Source organism: Muscardinus avellanarius (genome assembly GCF_963383645.1).
Source record: "Muscardinus avellanarius genome assembly, chromosome: 1".
NCBI lineage: Eukaryota > Metazoa > Chordata > Mammalia > Rodentia > Gliridae > Muscardinus > Muscardinus avellanarius.
Genome location: NC_137786.1, coordinates 121,388,037 through 121,404,500, shown reverse-complemented (window position 1 = coordinate 121,404,500; position 16,464 = coordinate 121,388,037).

The window sequence follows — 16,464 nt, the reverse complement described above, 5'->3', positions numbered from 1 at the left end:
CATGGTGGGAGGGCATGACAGAGGAAAGCTACTCAGTTCATGGCAGTTGAGGAGCAGAAGAGAGAGGGAGGGAGGGAGGGAGAGAGAGAAAGAGAGAGAGAAGAAAGGAGGGGAAGGGAGGGGATAAGAGGAGAGGAGAGACCAAGAACAGATATAGTTCCCAAAGCCACTTCCCACCTGTCTATTCTTCTCACCACCTCCCAGCAAGTCTATTAATCCACTGACAAGCTCAGGGCCCTCATGATCCAGTCTTTTCACCTCTGAACACTGCTGTGTTGCCTACCACATGAGTTTTTAGAGGAACATTTCAGAACAGACCATAAATAACTTCGGGGATACAGCAATATGTAAGACAATATTGCTGCCTTCATAGAACTTACCTTCCACTGGGGGAAACATACAAAGATTCTAGCTGGCAGCATTGTGAAGGAAAGAAAAAAGCCCAGCAGGACCAGGGCCACTTTGAGGAGGTGCTGGGGAAGGTCTGTCAGGGGAATAGTCACGGGCACGGAGGCCATCCCTCCATTCGGCCACAGCTTGAAAACACTCACTTTTTCCATCTCAGCATCAATGCCAATGGCTGACCATCAGGCCACCCAGAGCACTCTCCACAACCTGGGTTGGGGGCTCTTTCTTACTGATGAGTATACCAGCTCTGAAATGCAGAGGAAACCAGGAGAACCAATGCAGAACAGCCCAAACTGTGGCTTGAATTATTTAAATGTAAGGGCAATGTGTCAGACTCTTGGCAAGAAAAGCACGAATTTTCTCTGGAACTATCAGAGAAATACCTCTCCTGGCTGGGGTGTCCCACCAAGGACCTTGTGTGGACTTTCAGAGATAGAAAAATGCAGAAACCAGGGTCTGCTCCAGCTCCAACCTTTGAAGTTGTGATGGAAACCAAACCCATGCCTGGCTCTTGATACAAAGAGAATGTAAAGACAGCAACATCCCCATTTCTTTGGGAAGCCAGCCCAGTCTCCCTGGTAGCCAGGAAGCCATGTAATATGTCCATGTCAAAACCAGCAACTCCTCTGGGAGATTATCAAATTAAGACCCTTCAATTGAAAAGCCTAATGCTATTGATTAAAGAGCAGACACAAAAATCAGAGCTCCCCAGCCTCGCAGTTAGATGGATTTATGTTCTCCCTGTTTCTAAATCTTGAGCTAGAACACATTTGGTGCCCCTGGGAACTCAGGACTCAGACAAAAAGCAGAGTGTTCTACTCTTCTTGGAAGATTTCTGCATTGACTTCAGTGAGGGATAGAGGGCTTGCCTAGCTCCAGATTCATGATTCCTAAGCTTTCTTGGTGCCCCCAATGCCCCCCAGTCTTTATAAGTAGCAGTTAGTGGCACATGTGAAGTACCCCTGTGTATAGAGCTAGGCATACTGAGGGTATCCATGCCCCATTTGAAATAACTAATTATATATTTAATAATTTCAAAATCTCTGTGCAGTTGATGCTCTTAGCCTTGAAGTACACACCATGGGCAGCAATTCAATTGACTGGTTGGTTGTTCTTAACTATTTTAAGAGAAGAAAGATTCACTTTCCTTCTGACCTCCTAACTCATGGCTTGGGCCCTATAACAGAAGACAGATTAGCAAGAGAACAAGCACAGGTGTTAATTTATCTGTTTTATCTGACATGGGGATCTTTGCAAGGAAAAGAAAGTCCAAAGAAATAGTTTAACCAAGTATTTATTACAGAGGATTGATGAAGAGTGGACAGTCCTAGGGAAACAGGATAGTGCAAAGACTATACAGCAGCTGTGGTGAACTGAGGACAAGAAATTAGCAAGGTCTGTTCCTTCAGATTCTGCTCTGTGTCCCTCTATCTTTGAAGAAAGGGATGGTCCTTCCTTCCAGATACAGGATGGCACCTCTCACATGAGGGATCTCTCATGGTTTGGATATACAATGTCTCTGGAAAAGCTCATGTATAGACAGTGCAAAAAGTTCAGGGGTGAAATGATTGAATCATGGGGCTTAAATTCTGTAAGTGAATAAATGCATTGATGGGTTAATGGATTTACTGGGTGGTAAGGCTGGCGGGCAGACTGTGGCTGGAGAAAGTACGTCACTGGGGATGTGGCCTTGGGGACTGTATATATGCCCCTTGTGCCCTCTCCTTGCTCTCCCTCAGCTTCCTGCCATGCCCTGAGCTCTGCAGACCTGACCTGGCCTAACATGGACTGAAACCTGCAGAACTGTTAGAAAGGAAACCTTCCTTTCTCTAAGTTGTGCTCATCAGGCATTTTGGATCAGAGTAGTCTCTGGCCTGCTTCAGGGGAAAGGGAAGGGGGGAGGTCAGAGTGATCCTCCTGTTTTTGCCAATTTCTTAGACACCTGCAGTTGAAGATACTCAGAAGCTTCAGTACCATGCTGTGAATAGCATGTTAACCAGTCCTCCTGGCCCCTCCTGACTGCTCAGAGCTCCTGTGTCTCCTTTAAAGGTCTCGTTCCGTGATGCCTTTCCCCAGTCCCCAGGAAGTGTGCATGTGTGTGTTTTTCTTCCTTGAGAGGACAAGTATCTTGGAAAGAAGCACCAGGCCTCCTACATTCGCCTCCCATGTGCTCTGCACAGGCCTGATGGAGGCTAGAAAGTCAGAAAGTGTCTTCAAATGGATAATTCAGTGAGTAGACTAATGAGCCACCCAGGTCCACCAGGCCCTTCCCTCACTTTGAAAAGCTCTATAACAATGGTTATAACAAGGCATGGGAGCATGGCTCTGACCTTGGCCTAGTTAAATTGGCCTGATGGTCATCCAGGAAGCAGTTGTCTTCTTCTAACACTGCTTTCTCAGAGACACCAGCTCCATTCCATCACCACCAAGAACAATGTGAGAGGAACAAAAACAGCTAACAGGAAAACAGCCTGTGCAGGATCTGAACCAAAGACCTGAGGGAGATGGGCAAAGTCATGAATGAAAACGAGGTCTCTCCTGACCTGCCAGGTCAGCCTTGGAGAGCAGTGGAGGGAGCGATAATACAGCCAGATTTGTTACTTCTAAAGGCAAGTTCCTCTGAAATGACAAGAAGATTCCAGAACCAGGGACCATGGAAGACAGATAATAGAATTTCCTGTTCTGCACTTCTTCAAAGAGGCTCCAACTTGTCCCACACCACCCCCCTCCTCAAGCCGTGCAGTCTGGCTGTTGGGACAGTCCTGCGGGACAGTCCTAGGATCCCCACCAGCCAGGGGATTCTGGGAACATACTAACAATCTGCTGCCAGGACACTGGGCAGACCACCAGGGATGATGTGCAGGCTTCTCCAAGCCCCATGACAGGCACAGAGGTGTCAGTGATCAAAGCTCATTTCTTCCTGACGTCAGCAGAGGCAAGTGTAACCAGAGAGGCCCACGGAGGGAGGTAAAGCCAGGGCACTGGCAGCCAGCCCGTCCCCCGGGTGGAGAGTGGCAGGAGGCAAAGCCAGGTGCAGGAAGCAGCTGAGTTGCACAATGTCACAGGGGCGGGAGGGACAGTTGTGACACGAAGGAAATGCTCATTCTAACAAAAGGAAATCAAAGCCCCAAATGATTCCATAGGGAGGAAAGGTGAGGGAGAGGGAAATGAAATGGAAAACACCAGCAAATTGGAAATCAGACCCTGAGGTAGAGGAAGGCATTGGAATGCTCTGCAGCAGGGAGGCTGTTCCCCAAAGAACAGGTCTTTGTAGAGGGGACCTGGGATCCCAGAGGTCTGAGTGGCATCTCTCCAGAGTCAGGGTAGCACGATGTGCTGCAGCCTCACCAGCAAAGAGGTGGCTCAGGATTGGCCTCCCCTGGCCTGGAATCTTTCCATCCTTCTGTGTGGGAGTCCACTTGCAGACCCAGACACCCCCAAAGCTGGTGCTTCCCTTGCCAATGATGACATCCTGATAATGCAAAGGGCTACCTGGCCACCCTGGAAAACATTTCCTGCCTTGTGCTAGGTGAAAATGCTGGTGGCCGCACCACACCCACACATACTATACAGAGACACCAGCACACAGGACTGGGTTCCACTAAGTTCCACATCAAGACGGCTCTCTATCCTCTGAGAGTCTGTTGAGGACTCAGCATCGTCTCCATTTCAAGGACAAGAGAAGTGTTTTTGCTGAATGAATGCTCAGCACTGGAGTATTGGAGTTCTGTGCAAATTTTCTAACTCGAACCCTCTAATTTCCAGCCTCTACGTCCCACCACTCTTGCTCTGGCCTTCCTCCTGTGTGTGGCCCCAGCCTGCTCCGAGGTCCCTGCCCCAGGCTCCTCCTTCATGTGCGCTGTCTGCACCAGGCTCCCCTGGGCTCCTTTGTGATCGTCCCTGAGTCTCTTTCTCCTGTTTCTTTGAGCCTGCCTTATTTTGAAGGCCCCACAGGAGCTAATTGGGTCTCCTCTTCCTCTAAGCTTTTCTCAAAGTCTGGCGTTCAGAGCAGACCCAGTGTTTACTCCTCATGTCTGAATTCTACCAGCTTGGTGAAATATCAGGGCTAATCATAGATGTCACTGTGTGTGTGTGTGTGTGTGTGTGTGTGTGTGTGTGTGTGTGTGTGTTACTCGGGATTAAACACAGGGGCATTCTATCTCTGAGGTACACCCTCAGCCCTATTTTATTTTTTAATTTGGAGCAGGGTCTCACTAAATTGGGGAAGGCCTCACTAAATTGGGGAGAGCCTCACAAGTTGCTGAGGCTGGCTGTGAGCCTGCAATCCTATCTCCACCTCCCAAGTACTGGGATTGTAGGCATGCACCACCACACTCGGCGAGATGTCACCTTTATGAACCAATATGCTGGGCTCTGAGCTACCCATGCTACTGATTTATTCTCCCAGGAGAGAGTCTGGATTGAAGTGGATCTCAAGTGTACATGTACAGGTAAAAGAACTTAAAACATTGCGTGAGAGGAGCAGGTGAAGAAAGCAGGGCCTGTGGCCCTGCAGGAGAGAAGTCCCAAGTTTGCATGCCAGCCACCTTCCAGTGTGAGCCGGGCCATCCTGGTGAAGAGTAATGGGACTCGGCCTTGTGCTGCATGAACGAGAGCCGGTGGGAATCAATGCAGTGTGGGCAGATTTCAGCTCAATAGGAGGAAAGCTGTAGGGCAGTCCAGGGGACCCTGAGCCTTGACACCCACCAAACATTCACTTGCCAGAAGGGTACAAATATAATGAGGAACAACTTGTAGAGATCTCAGCTTGGAACAGGGGGGGGGAAGAACAGCAGTGGATGGGAGGGAGATGAGAGTGGATCGGGTGCCTCCAAAGGCCTCCCGGTTGGGGAATCTCACCATCGTGCTAGAAGGACAGTGGCTCCAACAGCAAGGGACTTCAAAGGACTCTAGCAATGATGGTGTTAGAAAGTCTGTAAAGAAGCCACACACTGGTTCACACCTGTCATACCAGTACTTGGGAAGCTGAGACAGGGAGGATTTCAGGTTCAAGGCCAGCTTAAGCATTTTTTTTTTTTTTTTTTGGTGATGATACTAGGGATTAAACCGAGGAGCATTCTACCTCTGAGCACATCCCCAGCCCTATTTTTATTATTTATTTTCAAGTAGCTAAGGCTGGCCACAAATCTATGCTCCTCCTGTCTCAGCCTCCCACGTACTGGGAGTACAAGTGCTCGCCACCACACCCAGCTTAGCTTTAGCAATTTAACAACCCCCGTTTAAAATTATTTTTAAAAGTCAGGTATGCTGGCACATGCTTGTAATTCTAGTACTTGGAAGGCTAAGACAGGAGGATTGCAATTCCTAGGACAGTCTAAGAAAATAGTGAGACTCTCAATAACCTACAGAGACCCTATTTCAGAAGAAAAATAAAATAGGGCTGGGAGTGTATCTTGGAGGTAGAATGTTCCTTGGTTCAATCCCCAGTGTCATACTAAATTAATTAATTAATTAATTAATAATAAAGGGTTGATGGCATAGTTCAGAGGTAGAACGCCTCGGTGTTCGATCTCTAGTACCAATTAATAATAATAATAATAACAATAATAATAATAAAGAAGGTCTATAGAGAAGTCCAAAGGTCACTACAATCCCCATCCCTAAGCAGCCCTGCCCAACGGTGTGTTCATGAACAGTGCACCCTGCCCACAGGTTTCCACTGGAGCTGGCTGGAGTTCCTATAGGTCTGCAGCCGGAGGATGTAATGGTCTCTACGGTGGGCAAGCGGAGAGGAGGAAGCTTTCTGGGCTGTGCATCAAGCTGCAGAAACATTGCTAAGGGCCTCACCATCAGCCACAGGATCTCTACAGATGCGCTGCTCTGTGCTTGGGGGGAGAGAATCTGGCAAGGGAGCCTGCTCGTTCCAGTGCAGAACTGCCTCGACAGCTGCTGACAAGGGAGAGGCTTACAGACTGAATGGATAGAGGGCTGGAAGCCACATACACACACACACACACACACACACACACACACACACACACACACACGAGTTCCCATGCTTGAAAGCCTATTGGAAGCTCCTGTTACATGCACCTGGAGCTAAGAGAAGGAGGAGAGCGGGAAGGACGGCTGCAAAGAAGTTGGGCATGTTTCCCCAACATTGCTGCTATTGTTACTCTCCTCCTTCATTACAGAAGTTTCCCTTCAAAATAATTGGGGAGTGGTATGACTCACAATCGCGCTGCCTTTGCGCCCAAGGAGCCAGGAGCCAGGGTGCTTGCTGCAGGGCAGATTCGCTCCTGTTTGGGGATATTCCCAGAGCCCTCGGGGGCTGCCACGTGCTGGCTCCCATGGCCCAGCTCCTGCCTCTGCAATGCCAGCCTCTGAGACTTGGAAGCATCTACTAAGCTTTTCACTCTGCACAGGTGGTTGGCATCCTGTGGATACAACCATAGATCTCAGAGTGGGCACGGGCCAAATTGTCCTCCTGGTGGCGGAACAAGAAGATTAACTGGGCCAGGCTCCCACTACAGGGAAGTCTGTGATCCTGATTAACTCCTGCTTGTGGCTCCTTTCCTCTCATCCCTGTCCCTCCAAGGTCTGGCTAGGCTGTCCCCCTGGTCATCACTGCAGGCTTCTCGCCATCTCTGATGATCACACTGTGCAGGCTCCGCAGCTGACTTGCCCAGCAGATGCTACCACAAAGAGCCCAGCAGTTCCTCTCCTCGCTTCCTCCAACCTCCAAGTCTCTGTCTGAGGCCATAAATTGCTGGAGGGCAGGGCACGGCTGGGACCAGGGTGAGCGGGAGACCCCAGGGTGTGAGATCCAGGAGGTGCTCCTGCAGGCCCAAATCAGCCCTGAGAGTGATGCCTCCTCATAGGATTAAAGGGTCCAGCTGGCTCACTCCCGTCCTAGCCCCGGGGAAACAGAAGAAATAGTAATTGTTGAAACCTAACCAGGTCGAGACACTCCATTACTTCATTTATCCTCAGAGTCATCCTATAAAACAGGCATCAACACCCTCATTTACTAAGTATGAAGACTGAGGGTACAATTTCATACCTTATTGATGTTCCAGAATTAATAATACCATAGAGCCAGAACTCAAACCCAAGACTTCCCAATGCAGGAATCCCACCCACCGCACACCACCACCACGCCTCCAGTAAGCACTGGGTAGTGTTCTGCCCGGGGCCCCAAATCTGGCTCAGGGAGAAGCTGGATGCCAAGGATCTGTCCGCTAAGCTCCCAGCGGGTTCCCCCAGCTGGAGGGGGAGACAGTCATGCATCAGCCTCCTTTCCCAAGGCCTGTGGCATTTAGGATCAGAAAACTCTCCTTGGGTCTACCCTTTCATCTTCAGGTCTTTCATGACAATCTCACCCCATACCCAGGCTTCCAAGGAGGCCTGCAGGGTGCACAGCCCGCCAAGTTCTGCTACTGCCGCTGCCCCTAGAGCATCCAGCTTCCCGGTTTCCCCAGGCTGCAGGAGGGGCCTGGCTCAGCCTGCGGTGCTTTGCCATGTTATAGACAGCTGAGCAGGCAAGCCAGGAGGGTTTTTTTTTTTCTTTTTTTTTCTTTTTTCTGGCAGAACCTCTTAGGTGCTGAAAGATTCTAAAATGCCCCAGCATTGCTTCTCGGGCCCCCATCTTGACTTCCACACTCCCTTTCCACCCACATCACCACCAAGGGGTGCAGCCCAGCCCACCCGGGGACAAGGCTGGGAATGTTGGGGTGTGGCAGATGCCAATCCGGGAGAGCCAGTGCACAGGTGGCCAGGTCAGCACCCCCACAGCAGAGTCCCCCACAGCCTGGGCCCCCGGCCAGCCACATGCCAGGTTTCCACCGTGGCGAAGAAAGGACCCAGGCACAGGATGGGTTCCAGGGTGGTGAGATCAGCAGGTGGCCAGCATGGAGCCAACCTGTCTACCCTGACCAGAGACCAGAGGCTCACCCAGGAAATGGAGCTCAGGTGGGGATTTGTCTGCCCCTCCCAGGTGCGCCACCCTCATTACCTCACACCTGACCTGAGCCCTCAGGTCACAGTCCTCAGCCACCCTAGGCCCCCGCTGCTGAGCTGAGGACACCCTGGCTGGCACACAGCCTGCTCACCCTTCCACGTCTGTTTCAGGCCCCTGGAGGATTCTTTGCTGCTCTTCAGCTCACTTGTGGTCCTTTGTTTTTCACCCGCCTTCAGTGCCCACCCCTGCCCACCCACCATGGTTCTGTTTTTCATCTGCCATCCACTGACTTAGCTGCAAGACCCTTTCCAAATGTATCCCTGCCCTCCTCCTGCGGTATCCCATGGGCATTTGACTCTGGTACCCTCTGCCCCATGCTCAGCCGGGACATCTACGTCACTCGGCACCCCGCCCCCCAGGCTCACCTGGAGGTTCCTCAAGGGCAGAGACCCTCTGGCCCTCATTCTGTGCTTCCCCATGCCTTCAGAGCCCCGCCATGCCCACAGGGCCTCCCATGCACGAATGTCACGATAGACCATAGCTAGGTTGAGATACAAAGCTGTCGTCCTCAGTTTTATCACTCTGCAGAAGGCCCTCTCTGCAGAGGTCCTCCAGAGAAAGAAAGTTCTGCCTCATACCTAGCCTCACTCCGCCCATCTGGGGTTCATTCTTATTCTAGTTGGAGATGGGAAGCAGTAGCAGATTGTCCCTAAAATAATACCCTTCTCAGGCTACTTAACACTGTCATTAAATCACCTGTGAGCTGCCTTTCTTCTTCAGGCTAACTAATCCCAATTCCTTTCATGTGCCTTCAAAATGTTACTCCCCGCCCTGTAATTAGCTTGGCAACACTTCTGAATTCTCCCCAGCCTCTCCACAGCCAGAACAAAGAAGGGACTGGAGAGTGAAACAGAAGTAACTAAACCAAGAGCCTACTATGTGCCGGGGACTACCAGCCTACTTTTAGTCTTCCTATCCACCACTGAGGTGGCTGCTGGCTGCTCTTCATACATTTTACAAATGAAACAGAGACTCTGGGTTGAGAGTCCTCAGCCTTAGCACTGTGGGCATCTGGGGCCAGATCATCTTTGTGGTGGGAGAACTGGAAACTGGCCTGGGTACTGTAGGACTTGTAGCAGCATCCTGGCTTCTACCCACTTGATGCCAATAGCAACCTCTTCCCCTATACTTGTGATGGGAAAACATGTATTCAGATATTAACAAATGTCCCGGAGGAGGAGGTGCAAATCAACCCCACTTATAAACTACTTTGTTAAAGAAATTTTCCAGAAATCAATCAACTTGTAAGTAACACAGTCTAAACTCAGAACTGTCAACGTAGAGGAATTTCCTTTCTGCTTCCCACATACAACCTCCTCTAAGACAAGGTCTTACCTGAGAAAATTAGTAGGAGAATGTCATTGTGTTTTCTACTCTTCTCACTCCTACCCCAACATTTATTCTTCCATCGGTGTCATTAGCATCAGATAATAGATTACTTTGCTCCATCCAGGTCTACCCCATCCTGTGTTTACCCACATGCAATTCCAAAGCATACCTTGGGTCCACTGTGACCTCAGGAACCCTCCCTGCCAAATCAGTTGTTCAGTTGTTACTTGGGTCCTAGAAGAAAAAAGAGAGAGGAGATCCCCTTGGAGTGGGATATACACGGGAGCAGTTTTCACAGTTACTGATAAATGCACAGACCATTCTTGCCCACCCCTAGGCAGGCTGTTGGAAAGTAAGGGTCCACCCTACTCGGTGGGGTCCACTGAGCAGTTACTTAGACTACAGCGCCAAGTAGTCTGTCTAGGGAGCCCCTGAGCCCAGCCTTTGGCACTGCAGAGACACCAACGTGAACATCAGCAGATGAATATGCAGACAGCAGGGCGGAGAGGGCTGTGTGTGTGCTGGCTGGTGGGCTCAGGGTGATACAGCCAGGGGTCTCATGCTGTGTTTGCCATTTTGAAGCACCAGACCACCCTGAGCTGCACTGTGCTCCAAAGCAGGGTCCCTAGTCCCTGTCTACCTCCTCCATTCCAGCTGTCAAGCGTGGATGGAAATGCCACGTTGGCACAGGGTGACTTCCCACTTGTGCTCCTAGCCATCCACCCAAAGCCACACCAGGCCTCGGCAGCCTTCCTTCTCTCTCTGCTTGTCAACTCTGTAGCACCCCTCAAGTTCCATTGAAAGTCTGCCTCTGTCCTTCCCCCTCCAGCTCTCTTTACCCTGGCCAGCGCAGCCTGCTGATCTTGCCCAGACAGCACCCAACTTCCTTCTGCTTTCGCCCTCCTTATTTATTGTTTTGATGAATGTCTTTGGAGGTGCTACTCTGAACCTGGTGCTGCCAGGTGCTGGAGACACAGCAGGGTGCAAAGCAGACGAGCCCCACCTACAGACTCTGGCCTCACCCATTCCATCTTGAACTCTAAAAGCTCACCTTAGACAGTGTCCTGTGTCCTCCAGAGAGCCCTCCTTCTCCAGCACACACGGGCTCGCTCCATGGCTTCTGTCCACTGCATGATTCCTGCAGTGGGCACGTGGCGGCCACTTCCTTATCTTAGTGTGTCCATCCTCTCTCCAACTCTAATACAGGGGTCTTAGAAGGGCAGGGACTCTGCATTTTGTCCCTGTAGTCCTACAGCACCCCGTGGCATGTCTAGCACAAAGAAATAATAACAGTATATGAGAAAAATAATACCTGGTAGGGACCACGTGCTCTAAAGGGCCGGCCGTGGTGCTAAGTCCTTCATCTGCATCAGCTTGCTTGGTCCTGACAGTCGATGGGGCTGCTGGGGCTCACTCGGGAAGGGGAAGCAGGCGGAAGCAACAATGGTGGCAGCAGCTGAATGAGTAACTCCGAGTGCCAGGGATGGAGAACGGGTGGCGGGCAAAGGAACGAGGTTTTGGGGGAGTGCGGGGGCTGGAGTCCTGGCTGTGTCACTTACCAGCTGGTGGCCCTGGGCAAGTGGCTGCCCTTCCTTGGGCTCCGTTCCTTCACTGAAGAGGGTATGGCCACAGCACCCACAAGTGGAGGTGCGTGACGCCCACAGGAGCCAACACAGGTGGCGCGCCCCGCACACAGCCCAACAGGGAAGCACCGGCGCCCGGTGCCAGCTGTTATTATTGCTACTATTATGACGCTATCCCCTTCCAAGAATCACCCACACCTGCTTCCTGCACCCGCCCCGTCTCCTTCCTCATCCTCAGTGGAGAGGAGGAAAATGGAGGGCAATGTGATGAGAGGGACTCTCCAGTCCCTCCTCCATTCCTCTCTTCCAACAAATAATTGAGCTCTGAAACAAACAGACCCCAGACGTCATGACTCATTGATAATAACCCGCACCCTTGGGACCAGAGTGGAGAGGAAGCTGTGTTCGGGTGCCGATAGGGCATTGAGGGCTCAAAGATGGAATCTGAGAGCACAGCCCATCGGCTGGGCTGCGTGGGAGATGGCTGCCATCTCTTCTTCACCACTGCGGAGATCAGCTGAGCTCTTCCCCGGGAGAGATGATGCTGTGGTAAAAAATAATAATAATAAAAACACACAGCAGCCTCAAAATGTGGGCATGAAATGGCCTCCCAGGGGAAGCAGCTCTATCTCTGTCGACTACTGATACCCAATCACTCCTCCAGACAACAGCTTCTCTGCGCCGTTCGGCTCCCGGCACACGACCTGTATTCAGCCAGTGTTTTGCAGGGTACCAGGAGTGCTGAGCCCCCTGCACTGCACATCCTTTCTCCGCAGTGGGGATCTGTGGCAGCCCCCTTCTCCCGGGCTTTCATCTCTGCACCCCTCCGTTTCTGCCTGTAGCAGTGAAGCATCAATTATACACTCCAATTATGTGATTATACATATTTTCACTAATTAATAATAATTCTTGCTACTCATCCCGCCAACTCCCATTGGAGGACTTCAGAGGGCATCGGAGAGGATAACTGTCGCTTTGCCATCTGGGAAAGAAAGAGCCAGGCTGAGGGATTGTGGGGATGAAAAGGGAAACTGAGGCACAACAAGTTACCTCTACATCTCCATCTGTAATAGAGGCAGCTGCAGAATCTAAGACTTGGCTTTGATGAGGCAGAAGACGGGCTGGAGCACATGGGCACACTGGATAGGCGGCGGCAGAAGAAGAAAGTAGCTTAGCCCAAGGGTAGTACTTTGTTGGTGTTAAACCGGCTGTCATTAAAGTTCAAAGTTCCTCTTATTTACAGAAATCTGGATGTTTTGGTTACATATCATGCTGCCACTGCTCTCCTGAGACTTCATCTAATATGCTGGGAGGAAAAGTTACTTTATGATCTAAATAAAGCAGAGCTCTTCACAGACTCATATGCTAGAGCAAGTGGGACTGGCCCAGCCTTCTCGGTTTTTAGAAAAAGAGGCTTATGCCGGGCGTGGTGGCGCACGCTTGTAATCCCCGCGCTTGGGAGGCGGAGACAGGAGGATCGCGCAGGTTCGAAGCCAGCCGCGCTGGCGTAAGAGACCCTGTTTCAAAAATATAAAATAGGTCTGGGAGTGTAGCCCGGAGGAAGAAGGGCTTCCAGGAACCCCGGTACCACCAAAAAAAAAAAAAAAAAAGAAAAAAAAAAAAGAAAAAAAAAAAAAGAAAAAGAGGCTTACATCTTATAGTATGCATGTACTTCAACACCATATCTGTTGTCAAGTGTCTTCCTTCCTTCTTTTCTTCTCTTTCTTTCTTTCTTTCTTTCTTTCTTTCTTTCTCTTCTTGTGGTACTGGGGATTTAATCCAGGGGAATCCTACCTCCTAGCTACACCCCAGTCCTTTTTATTTTTATTTATTTATTTATTTATTTATTTATTTATTTATTTTGGCGGGTCTGGATCACTTCTCGGCCTTTTGGCTAAGATCAAGTGTAGTATCTGCCCTTTTTATTTTTTTGTTTTGAAACAGGGTCTCACAAGGTTGCTGCGAGTCTTGCTGTGTTGCTGAAGCTGGCCTCAAATCTGTGCTCTTCCTGTCTCAGCCTCCCAAGTACTGGGATGGGTTAAAGGCATGTGCCTATTGTTGAATTTAATCCTCAAAACAGTATCATAAGGCGCATTTTACCATGCCCATTCTGTAGAGGAGATGAGGGTCTTAGGATGTCGCTCTAAACGGCATAGCTGTGACGAGACCCAGGTTCCAGAACTGGGGCCTTCTCCACTGTGCTATGTCACTAACACAGCCAATTAGCGGCGGAAGACTGGCACTCTGGTGCACGTGACAAACCTGAGCTCTTGACATCGGAGATAAGCCAAACTGACAAGACATTCCATCCTTAAGCCGAGTCTTCTAGAAGCCAGATTTCATTTTGATTGGAGCACTCAGAGGCAGTCCTCGTCATTGAAAAAATCAATCAAAGCAGTTTTCTAACTGAACATACTGGTCAGATGAGGGGCCCCGCCAGCTCAGGTCAATCAGTGATGTCTCCATTCTGTCTGCACACCCAGCTGCAGAGCCCTCGCTGAACCCTGCCCAGCCATCGCCACGTGGACCAGCCCTGCCCACTACCCCACTGGCTGAGGCCACGACCACAGAGAGAACCTGGCGTGCTGGGATCTCAACCCCTTCCACAATGGGGAGGCAGAGGCCAAATGGCTTCATAGACCTGGAGAGTCCAGGTAGGCTCAGACCTATGCCCAGGAACGAGCAGCCCCAGTAAAAGGAGGTGAGGCTCTGGGTCTGTCACCTGTCCCTCTGCCTGTCAACACTGCACCCCACAGGTACCTGCTCAGCAGGGGAGCCCCAAATCATCCTCATCCTAGGAGCAGGCCTGGGAACCCTGCCTGTCACCTGCTCAAGCCACTTAGTTCCAACAACAGAATCTCAGCACCCCAGTTTTAGCTCAGAGACAGACTGTGAGCTCTCTGACAGTTTTTTATCAGTCCTTTTCATAGAACCGGTTTGCTATACCGTGCACTAATTATCTGCATAATCTTCTACTGCCTCTATTAGAGGTGGAAAGAGCTGGCATTAAAATGCTCTTATGCACAAAAGAAGACTTACAAATGGTTCACAAGCACGTGAAAAGAGGCGCAACCTTGCCAGTTATCAGGGAAATGCAAACAGAACCACAGTGAGATGCCACCGCACACTCACTAGAACGGCTACAATTTAAGAGAATGAAATTGCAAATGTTGGCAAGGATGTTGGGCACGGCGTGACTCCAGGAAGCTGACCCTCATACATTTCTGGTGGGAGTGTCAAGGGGCGTGACAGACACTGTGGCAGAATAGGCCGTCACTTACACAGTTAAACGCTCACCATGAGACCCAACACTTCCACCTGTAGGTATTTACCCAGGAGAAGCAAAAATGTGTCTTTACACAAAGACTTAAAGACTTGTCCATGAATGTTCCTAGCTGACTTCTCTGTAATACCCCAAACCGCAAACAACTCAAATCCCCATCATTAATAGGTGAAGGCTAAACAAGCCATTGCGTGGCTTACAGTCAGTGGAACGTTGCTCAGGAAAAACAAGGGCTGAGCTGCTCATAAAGCAACAAAACAGGTGAATCTAAAAAAAAAAAAAATTCAAGCAAAAGAAGACAGACACAAAAGGGTATATATTGTATGATTCCATTTATCTGAAACTCTAGAAAAGAATAATCTCTGGTGGCAAGAAAGCAGATCAGCGATTGCCTGGGACCAGGAGTGACTGGGAGATTGAGTAGCAGGCAGCGCCGGGGATGCTCGGGGGTAATGGAAATGTTTATATCTTGATGGTGGTGGTGGTTCCAGGAGGGTCGCATTCATCAAAACTCACTGAACTCCACAAACTCGAGATGAGGCTATAAATTATTCCTCAATAAAGTTGGGGAAAGGACCTGGATACGATTATTAGGAGCAACCTTAATTTTGGATTTAAGTAGACAGCTTTAAATAAATAGCACTTAAATCTAGTCCAAATTAAAAACAGAACAAATGTTCAACAAATGTTCAGATGGGAATATGTACACATGATGCACACAAACATGACACACATATGTATAGGCACAAGCCTTACACACACACATCTGTACACACAGGCGCTCTAGTGGTGGACTCTACCCTGGGGACCCAGGAAAGCCTATCAGCGAGGGAGTTTCCTCAAAAGGATGGACTAGACACAACAGAGGGAGAGCAAGGCAAAGAAACGTGCCTTTCTCAACTCTGGTTTGCTCTCAGACACACTGCCGAGCTCTGGTAAGAGAGGCTGGGCCACGTAGAACACTCTGTCTATTGGACCAGTTGGCCTCAAATGGTATAAAACCAAGTAAGTCCTCATCCTTTCTCCCTCCTCCAGCTCCCAAACCCAAGTCTCCAATTATGGCCTCCCCTACCCCCAAGCCTCGCACACCACGCCAGCAGGAAAGGAGCCAAGGGGCAGGCATTCACCCACTCAGGCTCATCTCCCTCTCCAAGGCGCTAGCTACTGGTTCCTGCAGCTTAGCACAGGCCCACTACGTCCTTACTCTAAAATGGCTCACAAATTCACATTTCTACAGTGCCTGCCAGTGGAGGTAAATTAATGGGTGAAGAGGCCTACTGTGAGACACGGGGGAAGAGTGGGGACCAGGGCAGGCCCAGAAGAGAAGAGACCTGTGTTGCAGAGCCAGCCCAAGTTGTTACGAGGGAGCGTGGTGCCAGTGTGGTCAGGCCTTGTGACTTTTCCAAAGAAGCCCAAATACAGGCTTTTATGTGAGCTTTCTCAACTTCAGGTGTTGGCAACAATAAGAATACTTGAAAAGTGTGGGCCAAATGCACCATCCAGTCAGAAAAACGAAGGGCCAGCAAGTTGTGACTTCGCCATGGAGAGGCTGCTGTCTCTGTGGGGCAGGGACCATGGTAGCATCTAAGGGCTGTATTCCCCACTGACGGATTTGGCTTTAGCTCCCAGCCAAGACATCAGTCCTCCATTCGACATCCCTGGCAAGCCCATCTTGACTGGGAGACTGACCACTCCGTCACAGACCACAGGTTACTCGTGCCTCTGCCTACTGCAGCTGGCTCTGCAGCTCCTTCAGGATTCATTCCCTGATCCCCTTATCCACCTCACATACTCCTCACATGTGTTTCCGAGCCCCAGCCCTGGACTTCCTTAAGTCAGTTCTGTCCCTGCTCCATTCCTTCTCTGCCTGGAGCTCCCTA